At 41.3% G+C, this 19342-nt stretch overlaps 1 protein-coding gene and 4 long non-coding RNA genes across 29 annotated transcripts in view; 1 reads left to right on the top strand and 4 right to left on the bottom strand.

The window, feature by feature from the left end:
• Positions 1 to 18925, top strand: part of LOC310852500 (uncharacterized protein) — a 105687-nt gene extending 86762 nt beyond the window's left edge. For 20 of the 23 annotated variants that reach the window (XR_014568131.1, XR_014568132.1, XR_014568133.1 and 17 more), the window contains one exon: positions 18704 to 18925. The gene's annotated coding sequence lies outside the window, so the exon portion shown is untranslated. Of the gene's footprint in view, positions 1 to 5263; positions 7366 to 16066; positions 16082 to 17342; positions 18486 to 18703 lie in introns of those variants that run through there. The other 3 variants (XR_014568148.1, XM_083756109.1, XR_014568147.1) reach the window with 2 other exon arrangements.
• Positions 1733 to 3706, bottom strand: LOC310852525. The gene is made up of 2 exons (XR_014568203.1): positions 3050 to 3706; positions 1733 to 2321 (listed from the first exon to the last, which is right to left on the bottom strand). It is a non-coding gene; the product is annotated as an uncharacterized lncRNA (long non-coding RNA).
• Positions 7118 to 9393, bottom strand: LOC310852520. The gene is made up of 2 exons (XR_014568193.1): positions 7745 to 9393; positions 7118 to 7374 (listed from the first exon to the last, which is right to left on the bottom strand). It is a non-coding gene; the product is annotated as an uncharacterized lncRNA (long non-coding RNA).
• On the bottom strand, positions 9927 to 12192 carry LOC310852522. Of its 3 annotated transcripts, none has more exons than XR_014568195.1 (3): positions 12069 to 12192; positions 11194 to 11381; positions 9927 to 10094 (listed from the first exon to the last, which is right to left on the bottom strand). It is a non-coding gene; the product is annotated as an uncharacterized lncRNA (long non-coding RNA). The 3 variants fall into 3 exon arrangements; XR_014568196.1 differs by having other exon boundaries at positions 11194 to 11450; positions 12069 to 12084; XR_014568197.1 differs by lacking the exon at positions 12069 to 12192 and adding an exon at positions 11773 to 11788.
• On the bottom strand, positions 14841 to 15923 carry LOC310852519. Its single transcript, XR_014568192.1, has 2 exons — positions 15248 to 15923; positions 14841 to 15059 (listed from the first exon to the last, which is right to left on the bottom strand). It is a non-coding gene; the product is annotated as an uncharacterized lncRNA (long non-coding RNA).
• Positions 18926 to 19342: the final 417 nt, after the last annotated feature.

Genomic DNA, 19342 nt, shown 5'->3' with positions numbered 1-19342 from the left:
ACTATTCCTTATGTGGTTTTTTTACCCAGTGATGTCATAATCCTATGTGAGTGGGCCTGTGCATCATAGAAACAACTACCTACAGCAAATGGGTGAATGTGTGCAAAATCAGGGTAATTTTTGCAAAGAAATGAAAGAAGGCTTTTATAATGATGGAAGTCATTAGTAATGATGGGGAAGGGGAGCTTCATATGAGATTTGCCCAGGCTCACTCTGGGAAAAGTCTTGTCTCTTTTTAATAAGAACTTGATCCCCTTTTCTTTTTTTTAAAAAAGAAAGCAGTGGGTGGCAGAATAATTTCTTTGCCTGAAACAAGTCTTTGCCCCCAAGGTTCTTACGAATTTCTTCACCCCACCGAAGATTATGGGGGTGTTTCTTGCCACTTCTCACATGCACACACCCAGCTCTGATGAATATGCTGGGAAAGTTTTTATGGAACATACGACATAGCACAACCTCCAGACCTTGAGCATGTTCGTGGTTTGTGCACCCATTCCAGCTCCACAATATCGTTGTAGAAATGCAGCAGCCAGAAATGTGCATACTATTTTAAATGTGGTTTTTCACCATAGATTTGTATACAGGCATTTCGATAATGGCAATTTCATTTGCAATCCCTTTCCTAGCGATCCTTAGTTTTTCCACAGCTGCTGCTGCTGCTCCTGCTGCACATAGAGTCTGCATTTCATTGATTTCACCGCCATGACCTCAATATCTCTTTTCTAGTAAGTCACCGCTAGCTTAGTGGTTTGTTTCCCTTGATGTGCATCACTTTACACTGAAGTAGGGATGAAATTTTGTGAAAATCTCTGTATTGAGCCCATCCACGTATATTTTCTTGTTCCCATCTTGTTCCATGACCATGAGAAAGTTTTTCCTAACAAGTTTTGCTAAGAGGATTATTAATTCTTGCATATCATGGGCATTATAATATTACAACATAATATCATACACATGTACACTCCATATTTCTTATGGTAACCAGCACATAAAGAAATACATACTACAACAATGGATATAATTGTATAAAAATACTGTATCTATGCTGATAGAATTATGCTGCACAAATATAGGGGCTTGACTCTTTTCTATGCATTGTCTATATAATAACCCACCCTGGGACCGTGGGATGAAGAATAGGTAAATAATAACTATTATTATTATTATTATACCCGTTTTTGCATCTTAAGTAGTCAGACCAGCAAAACTAGCAATGCACAATTAGCTTGGATATACTGTAAGTGAAAGTTCAACACAAGAGGCTGTCTGATGTGAGCAAAGCTATTTGGGTCATAAGCATCAAATTCTGTCTCTAAATCTCTTTAAAACTGATTCCTCCCCAGTCCTTTTAGGGTTTCCATTCCCCACCACATCTGCTATTTTGTTGCCTTATCACCCATTTGGGATAGAACCTTTCAAAGTTCTTTGCAATTTATTTTCATTGCCCTGAATAATTTGGAATCATCTGAAAACTTGGCCACCTCACTGCTCTGCTCTTATAATCTACTAGTGTTTGTACACAAAGCTAGGAAGGGAAGTACTAGATATGAGCACTCGAGAGGAGTAGAGGTTGGATGGCCACCTGTCATGGATGCTTTAGCTGAGATTCCTGCATTGCAGGGGGTTGGACTAGATGAACCTTGGGTCTCTTCCAACTTCCAACCATTCTGTGAGTAAGCAGTATGAGGCCTGAGCTACGTACTATTTCTAGGAGACAACTGCAGAAACAAGCTAGAGGAAACTTGCTGCCGTTGTATTTTTTAAGACAACTGTTTGATGTGAGGCAAGGCAGCCAGGGACTTGGTCCTCTGGTGTAGAGAGGAAGAGGCCTGCTTGCTTAATGGGAAGGAGGAGGCAGGTTGAAGTTGAACTGTGGGTCTGATCCCAGGCAGCAGAGACCTTTGTCCATCCTGCGGGGATGACCAAGCTTCATGTGGTCCAAAGTTGTTCAAAACGAAAACAAAGGGTTGAAGGAAAACAAGGTGGAAAAGAGGACCCCACAACAGAAAACAGTCCACTGCAAAGAGGGGGACTACTTAAGGACTTTCATCATATTGAGGCTGGCAGGCCCTTCTCTTGGATCTTCCTTGAGCTTTGCTTTCGCCAGCTTTGCTATTCCTTCCTGGCCCAGACTTGCAACATTTTCTATGGGAAGGGTAGAGAGAAGCGCCTTCCCCTTGGCCATGGCTTGAGCCTTCCGGACTCTGATCCACTCAACTTTTCCTTCTTCTGCTCCTGTTCCTGCTCCTCCCTCTGCAGTGATTTCTGGTGTTTCCCCTTCTGCTCCAGTAGCTGATTCTGGTGTCTTGCTAATTCTTCTCCTGTCAGGGGAAAGGGAAGATCCATCAAAGAAAGAGATACCATTGCGGACGTCACATCCACACCACATATTGAAAGCACATTCACCACACATTTAAAGCACATAGCTCCCCCCTCGCCCAATAACTCTGTAATATCCCCTCACAGAGCTTTAATTCCAAGCTCCCTTACCAAATTATGGCTCTCGGGATTCTTTGGGGGGACACCGAGTGCTTTAAATGTGTGGTGAATTTTGCTTTCAATGTATCGTGTGGGTAAGACCACTTCCTCTTTCTCCCCTGGGCCTCCCCCTTCCCTCTGCCCCATGCAAGGCTTCTTGGAAGAAAGGTAAAGGTAACGGGACCCCTGACCATTAGGTCCAATCGTGACTGACTCTGGGGTTGCAGCGCTCATCTCGCTTTGTTGGCCAAGGGAGCCGGCTTTATTGGTCATGTGGCCAGCATGACTAAGCCGCTTCTGAAGAACCAGAGCAGCACACGGAAACGTCGTATACCTTCCCGCCAGAGTGGCACCTATTTATCTACTTGCACTTTAACGTGCTTTCAAACTGCTAAGTTGGCAGGAGCAGGGACCGAGCAACGGGAGCTCACCCCGTCATGGGGATTCGAACTGCCGACATTCTGATCGGTAAGTCCTAGGCTCTGTGGTTTAACCCACAGCACCACCCACGTCCCTTCTCGGAAGAATGGATGGCACAAATACTAAACTCACACAAGAAGGCACAACTTACGCAAGCTTCAGACAGCAGTTGCTCAGTAATCTCAAGAGCAGCTTTAAGAAAAAAATCTTCAATCTCAAACACATCCTTTCTGTTGTCGGAAAGCAGCCCTCCTCAAAATACCAAAAGCAGAGGGGAAATAATGCCTCCCCACCCCTCGGCTCGTCAGGTCAGGCAGCCATTTTCCAGGCAGATCCTCCTCATAAGTGTCCTAGGCAGGCGAAGTGGGTGGACAGAGCAGGTGGACAAGCTCTTGCCCCCTCCCCTGGTTCTTTCCAAAGGCACACTCTCCCCTTGCCTCTCCCCTGCAGCATCTCCTTATAAGGGTCTCACACAGTGGGGTGGATTGGGAAGAGAAGGGGTCAAAACTCAGCCCTGAGGGTTTCAAAACATAGGCTCTCCTTTGGAACCTTGGCTTTGGCATGAGCATGGAGAGCAGGGCTTTGCCAAGATGCCCCTGCTCTTTGGGAGAACAGGGAGCTTATCTACGCTTGTATCAGATCCTGGATTTAGCACTGACATGCTGATTCATTAGCTCAGCACTCACTAACAATGCTGCTGCCTGAGCAGAAATCTCTCTCTTTCCGTCTCTCTCTCTGGAGGTTGAACCACATGAGATGTGGCCAGTTACTTAGTTTTTGAGGGGCATCTTACATATATACAGGGCTTTTTTCCCTGCTGGAATTCACCAGAACTCCGTTCCGGCACCTCTCATGTGGGCGCCATTGCCATTCTAAGAGAACAAGGGAGGTGTTCATGGTGTGCACCTCTTTCTCTAGAAAAATAGCACTGCATATCTAGTGAGTAGAACATACACACTGTTACTTGTAGAACGTACACACTGTTATTTCTAGAGTGCAGCATGAGTGTTCTGAATTTTCTGTGGATAGATAGGCTGGGAGGATGCGGCTGCTGAGGTACTTTAATCTACAGCACAGTAAAACATACACATACATGCACCAACCTTCCCCACTGTTTCTCTAAAATATATTTTAAAATCCTTTATATTATTTTAAATATATAAAAGCATCTTTCAATTTAAATGAGTAATCTAGCCCATTTAAATCTCATAACCTTATAATACTGGAAAGCCTTTTGCCGAGTCACCAACAATGTACAGACACAAAGCTTCCTCAATTAATAATTTAATAAGCAACTTAATTTGTTTCATAAAAAACCCAATTTGTTTTTAAAAATTCCAGAGAAGGATAATTTAATCATTTAACAACTGCTCCCATGAACCTATTCCTTTACTCTTGTTCTTCCTACATTAACAGCAAATAATGACTTTAGGGCACAATCCCGTACACATTTTCCTGAGAGTCAGCCCCACTGAACTCAACAGAACTTATTTCTGAATAGACATGTATAGGATGGTGTTGTTAGAATCTTAAGTGCTATTTGTACATAATGTTCAAACCATAATGTTATCTTATTACCTAGGATGCAAGCATTGTCTTTGTTTGATTTGGCTTTGTGACATCATTATGTAGTCAAATCTGATTGGCCACAGGGTGGTGGTATCATAATGCCTGTGTGACCCAGTTGACTAGGATTGCTTCAGAAAGAAGCGCATGTTTATTTGGTTATGCTTATTTACATGAGTGTGAATGCAATCCTATGCACGCTTATCAGTTGCTTTTTTACTTCTGAGCAGGTTATTAGGTGCATCCTTACTTGAGAGTAAGCCTCACTGGACTCGGTCAGAATTTCATCTGAGTAAACATGTATTGGATTGGGCTGCATGACTGCAATCCTACATATGCTGACCCTGGAATCAGCCCCATTGAATTCAGTGAGACTTATTTTACCATAAACATGCATAGCCGCAAGATGAGATATCTACATTTCTGCAGGAAATGTTAAATATTCCACTCAGTGGATTATATAATATATTATGCAGCAAGAGGAAAATCAAGGATCAATAATATCATTTCCCACAGATTTATAAGGATTTAAAAGTAATAGCTCTTTTAGAGCTGGACTGGACAAACAGCTCAAAGGGAAAGGTTACCAGTTATTAGAAACCTCATATTGATTCTGCGCAAGTTTTGATATGTGCTGTTATGAATAATGTATATGTTACTATAGCTGAGAGCCACATTTTCTCATAAGTGAAAATAAATACACTTGTGAAATATGTTTAAAACATGGACATACTCAAGTCTAAGTGAAGCCTCAGTGGCATGAAATGCCAAAGGCATCCAACAAAACATTTTGTTTCAGGCAACAGCACAGAATCATAGAAGAGTTGGAAGGGACCTCAGGGATCATCAAGTCCAACCCCTTTCGATGCCGGAATCTTTTGCCCAACGTGGGACTCGAACCCACAGTCTTGAGATTAAGAGTCTCATGCTCTACCGACCGAGCAATCTGAGCTAAACTGGACAGAAAGTTCAGCTATACAAACCCAAGAGATGAATAGAAAATGGGAGGGGAAAAGCATGGAAAGGTTCTTGTGCAAAGAGTGTGTGTGTGGAGTCAACAAGAAGGCAAGTCCAGCTTTGCTAAATGGCCACATCTTTTACAGTACCCCGCTCCAACCAACTGAGTTAACCATATAACCAAATACTCCTCAATGTTCATGTATTAAATCCTGAAGTATTGGATAGTGCTTTTTGAAATTTAATTCTAATACGATATGAATTTGGATTCTATTATTTTAACCCCTCCCTCAAACTTCTGGTTTTTGAACTAGGTCTTAGTACTATGTGGAGTGTTTTTGCATTCACCGTGGAATTATTGCTGGCTTGAGACATACCGGTACTTATAAGGGGAATTTACACAGTTTCATTGGTTGCGATGTCACTTCTTTAAAAAATTTGTAAAAGGTATGAGCAGAATTTCTAAATAGATCTTCTGGCATGAAAATAAAAAAAAAACCTTATTTGTAAACTGTGAAATAAATTGTGAAAGGTACTTAAAAGGCTTTCTGTTTCAATCCTGTATATACACTGTGCATAATGGAAAATCAAGATTAAAGACAATCCGTTATGTCATTAAATGTTATCCAATTTTAAATACCCTCAAGCACCTTGTGTGAGTAGTCTCAGTTCAGAAAAACATTTTAAGACCAATATATAAACCCCTCACAAATACTTTGCAATGGAAACTCTGACAGATTGCCATGTCCTCACCAATGAACTTTTCTTTGTGTACCACATACTAGTTACACCCATTGGCTGGAGCCATTACTGGCTTATTGCTGAAATTTCAGGCTGATTGAAGAAGGTGCCAATCATAACAGAATGGAGTGAAGGGGGGAACACAGGAGGAAGGACTGCGTTTGTAACAATGGCCCATGTGTATATGAAACATTCAGAGAACAACACGAGAGCTTAAATCTCTTTGAAATCAATGGAAATGAAATCTATCCTGCGCACATAGTCAACATTTATTTCAGTTAAACCTATCATACATTTCAAAGGCAGGCATACTCGTCTTTGACTTCCTTTACACATAACCATGCATCTGCAGATGCGATTCATATATTCCTTACGTGAACTCCTCTTTGCACAGTGTGATGTTTTACCAAATGCTCGATGTTATCAGGAATGAATGACAAATCCAAAATATTTTGCCTTCAACCATTTTGCAAATGCTCCTATACTGCCTATACTTGGCAGTGGCTGGCATTTCCTATATCTCAAATATGGTACTACAAAATTGTTTTTATATGTTCTTTAGGTTAGTGCTTTTAGCTCACTTTGTTTGCCTGCTCATCTTCACCACAGCTCAGCAAATTAGGGGTCACTTGATTGTGAGAAGACAGTGCAAAAGATGACAGAGGTGAAGTTTGAACAAAACTGCATATCCAACATTGTATATACTGGAAGACATGTTGGAAAACCAGAGTGTTGCCAGAATCCATGGTGAAGTGAGGTGCAAATCCTCATTTTCACATGATGCATTAGGGGAATTTGAATGTGTGTTTCTTGTGGCCTTCCTTGCTTACATGGCTGGCACACTTTTATTCCTCCACTTTTCCGTTTAAGCACATTTCATAATAATGTTTAACGGAGCCATTAAACCAAACATACAGAACGATACATCAGAGATCAAAGAGAGTTGAAACCGAAGTGAACTGCATGTTCATGAGTTTACTGACAAACAGGCAGGTCTAGCATTGCTGCTGTAATAGGCCGGCTCCTGGATCTTGAAGTCTTCCCTCAGCTCATTGGTGGCTCCTTTGAAGGACTTCCTTATCATGGAAGATGTCTGGTGGTGAGTCACTGGTGCCAAACATGGATTTTCTGAACAGGACAGTTGGGGAAGCACTAGAAATTACTTTTTCCCTCCTTTCCAGTAGTAGTATGTGGCACAGACCCGTACGTAACCTGTCGAAAACAAAATAAAAACCCATTACTCTTGTTGTTTTTAAAAGCTTTTTATTGAGTTTTACAATTTAACAATCAACCAAACAACATAATGTGACAATTATCATAAAGGAGGGGGGGAACCCTCCCCATAACTTCCCTCAGCTTCCCCTTCTGGTTCTTTAAATATTTACTACTTCTGCTTAAATTGTTATCTTTTGTGATCTTATACCTAAATGCTCTTTTCAAAAAACAACCCATCACTCTTGTGAAGCCTAGTTCTTTCATATGGAGAGAATAACCTACTTTTAGCCTCCAACCATGTGGATGATTTGACAAACCTTAGATGCCCAGCCATAATAGTATAAAACATAGTAAATGTTACATTTACCTTTCTTCTTCTTTAGTGGAGCATCATAGAGAACCCTGCACCTTTTGTTCCTTCTGCTTGGAGGAACTCTTCGTTGAGTCTCCTTGCAAGAAGAAGATGAGCTTCTGCATCTTGACATCTTACTCGTTCTTTCAAGATTCCAGGAGCACAGGCATTATCTCTTGGCTTGTACAGCCGAGATAATTGCTCTGGTGTTTTGTGAGTTTCTGAAGCAATTGTGCCTGAGCTCCTCCTTTTATAACATCTGTAACAATATCACATAGCGACCCTTTGTCTGCTGAAATGTAACCATATATAGTAACTGCCAGGTAGACATGGGGAAACAATTGTAACTAGCTTTATTTTGTAGTTTTTCAATGAAACAACATTTCATGAATTTTTGTTTCAACAGTTCAAAGTCCAGTAATTATTAAATAGGGCAAAGATCAGTTTGTGGAATTAGGATGGCAAACTAAAATTTTAAATTTTGACAGATGGTGCTGGAGAGTTTGTATTTAATAGGCAAATACATTATTTTTCAAGGACAAAGTAACTTGTGAGTCTATCAGCATCGGATTTCTTGAATGGTCAATTGAATGGCAAATTCAAAAAGAGTGTTGTGAATATGGTCGTTCTAGTAAGGCTTTCGACACTGTAAATCATAATGCCCTGTGGACTGTCTATTTACTAAAATGTATTCCATATTCCGTTCCATAAATTCCATACAAAACATGCTCATTCATACTGAAAACAGTGGCAGTGCTGTTTATAATGTTATGTAGTTGCAGAACCTATATCTGTGGCATTGACAGGTAGGCAATAGGCTGCAACAATAAATGACTTCCCTTGTTATGAAAATCCATTCCCCTCCCACCCTTTCTCAGTGATCGAGATTATTTTTGAAATTGGGACTAGAGGTTAAACTACCTGGGATTTCTTTTAGGCTATATGTTAAAAATCTGCTTTGGGAATTTCTGAAATACTGGAAATCAATATAAATGATGATGCTACAACTGAAATACATTTTCATTTTTGAAACACTACTTGATTTTTGAAACATTTCATAATTCTATTATTTCATAAAATTCATTTTAGAAACCCTCAACATTGTTACAATGTATATACTCTTGCCTGAGAGTAAGCCTCATTGAATTCAGTAGAACTTCTAAGTACACATGTGTCGCATGGCATTTCTGGACTGCAATCTTAGTCAAGTGCAGTGAAATACAGAGTGCAATCCTCCTAAGCATGTTAAGCATGTTACTTGGAAGTAATTCCCAATGAATTCAGTGTGACTTACCCTCCTGTACGTGGGTTTAGGATTGCAGTCTGTCCCCCAAACTACTGTTTCTTCACATGTACATGTATTCTATTATACACCCCCCTCCTTAACTTGGGGATGTGTATTCCCGTCCAAATAGCCTTTCTTCTTCAAAACACTTAAGAGTGATCTCAGATGACTTCCTAATAAAACAAAGGGGGCAACCATTCTCCACCTTCTTCATCCCACTCTTCAGGAATATTAACATTGTTTTGTTAAATTCCAGACTGCGATCAAACTTGGTTAAGACAAAACTCATATTAAGAAGAACTTAAGAAGTGCTATGCGGAATCAGACCAGAGATCAGTCTAGCATTCTGTCCCCAGTGGGCAGTCAGATGCCTACGGAAAGCTCATGAGCACAATGGCACCATCCCATTCATGTTCCCCAGAAATTGGCATTTAGGAGGACACTGTCTCTGATACTGCAAGGCATGTATAACCATAATGACTAGAAGCCATTGTTAGCCTTATCCTCCGTGACTCGGTCACTAATCTCCTTTCAAAGCCACCCACATTGGTGGTCATCACCATCTTGTAGTAGAAAATTCCATATTTCAACGGTGTGTTGTGCAAAGAAGTGTTTCCTTTTGTCCATCTTGAATTTCCCACCCTTTGGTTTAAGTGAACAACACACAGTTTCTAATCTGAGATGGGGGGAATCTCTCTGTCCAGTTTCTCCACACACCATGCATAATTTTATTATCCTGTCTCCCCGTTCCTTGCCCATATTTATAAACTCAGAAACCCCAGAAACAGTAGTCTTTCCTCATGGAAAAAATTGATCCAGACCCTTTTCTGCACCTTTCTCAACATCCCTTTGGATAGTCCCACCCGCATCTCACAATAGTATGGTTCATAAGAAGACAAAAAGAAGCCCAAGTGCCATTCAAATGGTTTATTGAGTGCAGTGCATGCTTCCAGCAGCCTGGTGCTTCATCCTGGTTTCTGGCACGGTCTTTTTCCTTCGTTTGCAGCAGTTGCCTCACTATAGAAAGTGACCCAGGCTAGACTGCAGCTGAGGCTCTCCGGTAATGGGACTGGTGTCTGCCTGTAGACAGAAAGAGGGAAAATAGAAATAAATGTGGGCAAAGGGATCGAACAAAGCTCCAGATTATCTTTATTTCTCCCCATAAAAGACTTGTGCCACCACACCACCAATTCATTTGATTTCATAATGATGATATTGTTGCTCCTCAAGTAGTGCCAGCTCAAGAATTGTGGGACTTGCTATGGCTTACAATGTGCCCAGTAGAAAACCTCAGCAAATGATATGCTGTGGGTTGAATCACATGACCATTCACCAGCTAATGAAGAAGAGATCTATGTGGGTCTCATATTCTTACATATGGACTCCCCTGTCCTGTCACATGGTGCCAGGTCTGGAACGGAGCACCTCTTGTTTCCTCCTCGGATGATTAATCCTTAGAGGTTTAGCAAGTCGTGTAAATACCTTTGGAACGTTACATTGTGAGCGGTTTTTACATGGAGGATATTTTAGTGTTCAATAGAGGCATGATGGGTGCAGGGAGAGAAACTTCATGGCGGTCAAAAGCCTGTTCTTGGCAAAACTTAAGCCCTTTTTGGGTATTCAGTCTCCTCACATGTAAGAAGACATTTGAGGACAAGTGGTGTGTGTTTGTGTGTGTGTGTTTTTAACCCTCAAAGAAGAGGGAAGCCTCTCTATTCATGGAGCCACCCCACACAATTTAAAACTCTGAGTGTGCAGTAGGGAAGCTTGGATGCTCAAATAGAATTTAATTTGTAAGAAAACTGGCATCCTTCCCAAGTGTTTCTAATGGATACTTTTCATTCATATATATATCAATGACCTGTCATAACTAAAGTAGCTGGTTAATTTCAAAGGAGAGAAATTCAACTAACTTAGCTGAATTTGTTCTTTTTATTATATAGTGTTTTTGTGCATAACTTGTAAGAAAAGGGTCTCTAAGGTGAATTTTTTTGGGGGGAGATGTCGGCATCAGATGAATAAAACAAATAAGTGACATGCTTCTGAGAAATAATTGTGTTTAATGCAAAGTGGCCTAATTGCTTCCTCACTCTCAATGCTACCTCTGGAGATTTTTAACCCTCAATGTTAATCTTACTGGATGCTTCAGAAACCCCCAGTTTAGTAATGTTTTAAAAACCTGCTCTCATCCGCCTCGGGAGTCTTCGAGCAACCAGTTTCCTGCTACGCTGTTGTCTCCTAAGGCGAATCATTCTTCGCCTATTTCTGCTCTGCTGTTGCCGCGACATCATGTCTTTTCAGGTTTTCAGCCTCAGGCAGAGCTGCAAATTCAGTTGGTCATCCTCTGTTATGGTGGTTGATGTCACTCTGGCCAAGCAAATGAAATTAATTTCAACAGGCCCTTGGGTGGGTGGTCATTCTGCCTTTACACTATTACTATAATGAATCACAATATATCGCAATTTGATCATTGACATGTTCCAGGTAAAATACAGGTAATGGAATACAGAACTCCCAATTAACTGCTGTGCTGTAAAGATTGCCTTATAATTTGATATCAGTGATATCCATCGCAGGATTCAGCACCATTTTCCATTAAGTACAAAAATATAATCCAAACTACCTGACACAGCAGGAAATGGGGGTTGTTTAATGCTTGCTCACTGCATCATTGTTCTGATATTCATATTATTTCTATTTGAAGCATTTATAAACCACTTATTAATAAGAAAAATATCTAAGCAGTGATATAAATTACCTATACAAACTGTTATTTACAGGGGCAGGGGAGGCACAGAGGAAGCTGTTTTGCCTTGAAAACAAATGATTACATTCAACTAAAGTCCTACTAAAGTAAACCCACTGAATTTAGTAAACCTGTCAGTAATGTCGCTTAACTTCAGTAGGTCTACTCTGAGTAGGACTAGCACTGAATGCCAATCAAACAAAATGGCAGGACAGCTGATCATAGCTTTTTCAGTGTCTGTTTTGACCCTTAGATATCTTTCAAAGATATTTGATACTTAAAGCGAGATGTTATTTGATAGAGCTTACCTGGACACCAGGTACTGCACAAATGATAGTTGTGTGAGCATCCTGGTGACTGGTTATGCAGGAAACCAGTGACATCACAAATGATGTACATTGTGACCTCGGTAATCCAGATACAAACCAATTCTCCTAAGAGTGATTTTAAATTTTTTTTACATTAACTTTTTTTTTTTGCGTGGGTGAAATGTGCTGTTACAACTGAGTTATTTTAGCGTTTCTAGACTGTATCCTCTAGCTCTCTCACAACACCCCAAGGGCAGTTCAGGAAATAAAAAAAGAAATTATGTATGTATGTATGTATGTATGTATGTATGTATGTATGTATTATTTAATTTCTACACCACCCTATACCCAAAGGTGTCAGGGTGGTTCACATAAAATATCAAATACATAAAATTAAAACAAAACCTACAACAAAATAAAAAACCCCTAAAGAGCCAGCATTTTTAAAAAGGGTATAGGATGTAAATCAAGTCAGACAAAGGCCTGGTTGAAAAGGAACATTTTTGCCCGGTGCCAAAGGTGTATAGTGAAGGCGCCAGGCAAACTTCCCTGGGGAGAGCATTCCACAGGTGGGGAGACACTGCAGAGAAGGCCTGTTCTTGTGTTTCCACCCTTCTGACCTCTTGTGGAATGTAAACTGCCACAATGAAACAAGGCTTTAACAATTTAGGTGACAACCCACAACTGCACATAAAAACCCAACTATGTAAAGATACCCTAAATGACAGCTGTGGAAGGTAAATACCAAAATCCAAATTCCTTCAGTCAGCATTGAATGCTTTTCTAATGGCTGTCACAATGGGAGGAAAACAGAGATGGAATATGAAGCCAGTGAAACCACTTTCCAGAGCATGAGTGTCACACCAAAAAAGAGATTGTCTTCTCCTATGTAGCAGGTGGGACTCGGGGCAACATCTCCCCTGCAGATGGAGGAAATGAAATAAAGATATGGAAGAAGGCATCCTTAAAAATCCAGGAGCATAGCGAACCTGTGGCCATTCAGATGTTGTTGGACTCCCCTCATGCTGAACCTTTAGCGGTGTTGCATGGGGCTGTTGGGAGCTGGGATCCAGCAGCATCAGAACGGCCAAAGGTTTCCAATCTCTAGCCTATTCTTATAAGTAGCCTGTGTGATTGAGCCAAAAGTACAAATAATATTTTCCCTATAGTGCTCTTTTGCTGGAAGGCAAGCTTCTGAATTGCCTTTGAAGGCTACCCAGTGTTCTTTTTTTAAAAGGGGGTACTCAAGGGTACACAGTACCGGCACCTGAGGCCACCCCATATAGTAGTACATATACAAGCTTAGCTAATCATGAATAGCCGAGGCCAATTCCCTACTGGAGAACAACAGGAGCAGTTGACTCACCATCCTAAACTAAAAAAAAATAAAAAAATCCTTCCAGTAGCACCTTAAAGACCAACTAAGTCAGTTCTTGGTATGAGCTTTCGTGTGCATGCACACTTCTTCAGGTATCTGAAGTAGTGTGCATGCACACGAAAGCTCATACCAAGAACTGACTTAGTTGGTCTTTAAGGTGCTACTGGAAGGATTTTTTTTTTTTTTTGACTATGGCAGACCAACACGGCTACCTATCTGTAACATCCTAAACTAAGAAGAGGCATCCCTAGCTGCTGCTACCACCTTAGAATTCAGCAGCAAAGCAGGAACCAGGAGAATCCCAAAATGGCATACCTTGTCCCTTATGCAGAGTGTAAACCCCATCCAGTACAGTTAATACCAACAGCTTTCCAGATCTAGACTGGCCTAGCATCTTAACCTCCATCTTGTCTAGATTAAACTTCAGCTACTGTGGATTAAACTTCAGCTATATCTAGCCTACAGCAAGGCATTCATTCAAGGCATGGACATACCTCACAGCCCTCTAGATTTGTTGAAAATGAAAATAGGCCTTGTACCATCACCATATTGATGATACCACACTCCAAAGTGATGGCTGGTATTTTCCAGTAGTAGGGTCAAGTGGGTGAGAGAGCAGGAAGGGAAGAGGCTAACATATTGACAATTTTCTGGTAAACTATTGACAGACGATATAAAAGGAAGGAGGTATGTAAACACCTCCCCCCCCCCCAAATAATAATAATGAAGGATTCTTGGTGGGAAAAACCAGCTTTCTGTGGTTGGCTCCCACTCATTTCTCCCCCCCCCCACTTCCTGTTAACAATTCAGTTCAGGTCTGTATGTCAAAGCTTCTAGTAATGTCACATTCCCAAGGTGCTGATGTAAGAGATCAGGCCTGCTCTTCTTTGCTTCTGACCTTTGCAGTCCAAACAGGTGAGGTGTTTCATCCAAGCCAGGAGGATTATAAAGAATATGTAGTCTACACAGCTGGCTTATATTGTGAAACAGCATATTCTCTCGGGCCAGGGGATGATTTTGCTGTAAGCACTTGGCTGTAAGCTTGAAGTTGTTCCATATAGCAATAGCAGCAAACCAGGAGTTCAGGAAGTTGTTTTCTAAGCATGATTTAGAACTCCTCCAGATGAAATTTGAAACAAAATCCTGATTGGTTTGTGGGGCAGTCATGTGCCCAGACACTGCACCACCAACCACCCCATCACACATATAACTGGACAAAACAGGCTTTGACACAATCAACAACTCTCAAACTCAGAGTTTTTTATTAAGTTCCTTTTTCTGAGCTTCTCCCACTCACGATATCCACTTATGGCAACCTAGCAATTCACCCACCAACTTCATTGAGGAGTTGTCACCTATCCCCAGTTAAGAAACCACATGAGAAACCACAGGAATGAAATTTTAGCATTTTATTGACAGGTGGCATTGTTCAAATTGTTGCAGGCTCCTTGAATCTCAGGAAGTTATCCTGGGTATTCTCATGAAAGATTGTTGTGTTCATTTTGTTAGACAAAGGTTTTGGTGAGTCAGATGGTTGAAATCAAGGGCACAGAACACCATGAAGATGAAAAGAGTTTAGTGTCTTCTTCTTCGCACCTTCTTGCGACCACGACCTTTACCAGAAAAGAACAAACACCACCATCAGTTATTAAATGTAACCAAGTTGAGCTGTAGTAAATAGCGATAAAATACATTTACTTCCTACCAAATATGTTTGAAGGGTCACAGCCCAAGAGCATAATATTATGTGAATATACATAGGAGTCATATGGCATAGAAGTCTTAAATTTAAGCATCTTACCTTTCCTTTTGCCCTGGCGTCTTTTTCGTCTCTTTCCAGAGCCACCCGCATGGCTGGCCTTTTGCCTCATTTGACGGAAGCGGGTCAGGCTCCGGCTCCGGCTGCGTTTGATTCGGGCCATTTGATGTTTCTTTCTTCTCTCAAGCTCTTAGCAGTGGTGGCATAACCTGCACTTGGGAGCCTGAGGTTCAGGGTGGCGGGCTTTGCCTTTTTATAAGCAGCCTCAAAGCCACAACAAATGATGACCCTGCTTAACTCGTCTGTGATGAAATACAGTGGGCAGGAGCCTTGCGCGACAAGGCTGCTATGCCTCAATTTGCTCATTTAAAATAACTAGCTTCCCAAGCTGGAGAAGAACCTCTAAAGCCAATACTGTACAATGGCAATGATATCAAAGGGTGGAAGGGGAAAACATCCCATAAAATCCAGGGTCAAGCAGCTAACCACAAAAGTGTCATGGAAAAACACAACAGACCAGAAAGTGATTTTGAATAACTTCAAAATCAAGTAGCAAGAGGGTCACAATTAGAGCCCAAAGAGCTTCCTGAGAAGGAAGGTGTTAACACTCTGGTAAAAGACCTTCAGAGAGGGACTAAGGTCAGACGCCCTAAGCGGAGTCACCGAGAAGGATGCTTCCCTGGTCCAAGGATACATGCTTCAGATATGAGTAGAACAGACAAGAGAGAGTGCACGCATTATATTAATGAGCCGGTGTAGGAGGAGGTCCTAAAGCACAGAAGGCTTCAAAGGTCACAACCAGCATTTGAAATTGAGCCCAGAAGCAAAGCATAAGCCAGTGAAGGGGAGTCACATCTTCCCAATGTCCAACTCCAGGTAACAATCTGTCCACCTTTTCTGAATCACCTGAAATTTCCCAGTGTTCTTCAAGGACTGAGTGAATCCAGACATGAAGTCACCAAGGCATATACTTGGAGGGAAGGTAACACCCCACATTATATCCCAATACTATTTTTCAAATCCAGCAGAAAAAGAGTTTTCACCTTTTATAAATGATGGCTTTGTGAAATATAGAATATGAGTTTGCTTCTCCTTGTGGAATGAATTTTGCTAGGCTTCTTAGCTGGCTTACTAACATAAGTAGCTTTCTTCAGAAAACATTACTTGTCTCACACTTATGTCAAAAGCTAATGGCTGGCGGTGCTCCTATAAATAGTGCACATGTAGAGCCTTCCATGATTTTACAAGAAGCTCATCCAATGCCATTATGCAAAGAAGGATGAACTGGTGATATTTGTTGAACTAAAACTGGAGATGAACTTTAAGGGCATAGGGTGATAGGAATCGGTCTAAATTTCCCCCCTCCTAGTAGGGTGTGTGCATACAGAGTGCACTAGCTTCCCTTCACACACCCACACACCCCATGCATGGCATGATTACCACGATTAATATTCTGCGCAGAAATGTGTGGTGAAATGTTTTTTATCAGTTATGCCGGTGAAGTCTGCAAAGAATGGGCCTGCGCTGTGAATTTTCACTGCTTGTAGTTAGTACTCATTTGTATTCAAAGCGAGACACCCTACCTTAAAATGCTTACTTGAGTTGCAATTAAAAATGAGACATATTTTGCCCTGCTGATAAGCACGTTTTCCTATTCATCAGACTAGGCTGCTGCTGGTGCATATTCAGAACCCGAGTACTTAAACTTCTGTGGTTGCTTTCCTGTTAGCTGAATTTTAGTCCAAGGGGGTCCACTAACAGTGATTCCCACAAAGTCCACTGGGCAGCGATATGAGGGATTAGGTGGTCCTTGAGGGATCCTGGACCCCAATTCTCAAGGTTAATACAATAACCTTGAACCTGGCTGTGTGTGTTGGCATCGCCAGGCAATTAGAGCAGGTGTAACTCACATTTTCTGGTTATGCCCTGAAATAAAAATATTTTGGAAAAAGGTGATTATCTTTCAGCCAGAGGGCCAGATCCAAAAGTGGCCAACCCTCTGTAGATCACACTGGGCAGTCAGTTACCTGAGATCATATGATTTCAGGCACAGGAAAGGTAAAGCTGCAGCTGTAAAGAAACATTTGCAGAGTGTGCTCTTTGCATTTGGCAGCTTTCTCTGCTGTGCTATTTTCAGGAGGGATCAGATCAGAAGGATCGGGAGCTCCTGCATCTGGTCCCTGCCAAAAGCAGCATGGTGGGTTAAGGTGCCAGATTCAAGAAGTGCCAAAGGTACAGCCATGGATGCAAATGAACCATTGGGAGTGCTCCTGACTACCCAGGACACAGAAAAAGAACAAGTGGAAGTTTGCCAAAAGCAGTGGCCCAAGGTAAGTCGTCAAATTCAAACAGTGCAAAATTCTAGCTGCGGCTGAATTTGTCATTATTTGCACATGTAGCTTTATCAGTCTTGCACCTGACATCCTATAGATATCAGGTGTTGGTCAGGTGAGCGTGGCTTGGCCTACCACAGACATCAAAGAAATGAACGGTTAGAGGCTTCCATTGGATTTCTCAGTGATCTTGTTTGGAAGTATGAAAGATAAAACCTTGAGGAATCACCAAGAAATTATTGTTTATTATCAGCTACAACAACCAGTGTTAGTAATAACTGGAAGAAAAAGGGAAACACAAAAATGTTTCAATGGTTACTAAGCACATGGGTTATATTCAGCATAATAAAACACTGGTTTTGTTAGGATATGGAAGAACATACTAATTTTTTGAAGAACTGAATTTCTTGTGTTCTGGAAAGTGAAACTTCATGCTAGAATGCCAAGCTTATGAGGTGTTGGGTGCAATTTAAGTACAATAAGATGGGTGTTTGGGATGAGAGAATGAATGCATGAGGTAAGGCGATGAACCAAATAATAATAATAATAATAATAATAATAATACATGCTGAAGTTTGTTATTAGATGTTGAATTGTGTTATATGTTTGTTTTAAAGTTAGTTTATTAGCCTGTCCCATATATGGTGATTTCTTAAGACACAGAGGTTGCCATATCAACGCTATGAGCTCATAACCACCAGATCCTCCTATAAGTAAAAGTGCAGCAGGTAGCATCATTTCACAAATTCAAGTACCATCTTCGGAGACAGATTGTGCTGGCTTCACGGAATGACATGCTCCTCTTGATCCTCTACTAGACTTTTAACATCACCAAAACCCCAGAAAAATGACGCGATGTGGCTGTAGGCCTCCCTATCGCAGAAGACGTAAAAGAGGGGGGTTGGCAGGTCAGAGAGGAGGAAGAAGGGGAAAGAAAGGGAGACGAGGTAAAGCAATGATCCTCACAGCATTGTTAACAAATGACCAAAAAAAGAGAGCAGCAATTCTTTGTGGTCTAGGGAAACACGCATTAGAATGAGGGCAGAGTGGCCAGTTTTGGGTCCCGTCAATGCCTTGCTTGAATTCATGATGTAGATGTTTAAAAAGAAGTGTTTGCAGATGGGGGGAGAAACTCAAACAATATTTTGCACTTTTGTTTCCGCAGTGTCAGTAGCGCACACAGTGTACTACTACAGGAAAGTCAGATAGAGCTCCGAAGCCCTTCCTTTCTACCATCCAGCATTTCCAGAAATGTCAGGCAACATCACCAAGATTTCTGCCTCATGAATGAACCACAGTTCCAACAAAGCCAGGCCGACTGATGTTCTGAGATGCTGATGCCCTCCAAAGAGGAGCAGTGTGTCATTAAACCTGAAGCTGCAACATCTTTCCTGACTGGCCTGGTTCCTTTGCCCTTCTTGATGAATCTTTTCTTGGTGGTGGGGGGCACAGGGGGGAACTGGAAAGAGTGTGAATTTCAAAACGACTAATCCTTGGGGAAAGGGTCTGCTGTGGTTTTTCATATAGCCTCCCAAAATTCAATGTCGGTGTTTATGGTAGCTGGTTAAAATTTACTCAGAGCAGACCTATTGAAATTAATGGATCTGCTCTGAGTATAACTACCATTGAATGCAACTCTATGTATTAATATTTTAATAAGATCTCTATCTTTGTAATGGCAACTGGTATACATGATGGCGTGTCTAAACTATTAAATTTGAGAAGGGTCAGCTCAGTATGAGAAAACAGAAGGAACACATGGCATCTTCTCTTTTACCTGTATATTATTTAATTATGAACAATA

Source organism: Podarcis gaigeae, assembly GCF_964106915.1.
Source record: "Podarcis gaigeae genome assembly, chromosome: 9".
In the NCBI taxonomy this organism is placed as follows: domain Eukaryota; kingdom Metazoa; phylum Chordata; class Lepidosauria; order Squamata; family Lacertidae; genus Podarcis; species Podarcis gaigeae.
The sequence above is the reverse complement of the archived record's forward strand: the minus strand, read 5'-3'. Positions and strand labels throughout refer to the sequence as shown.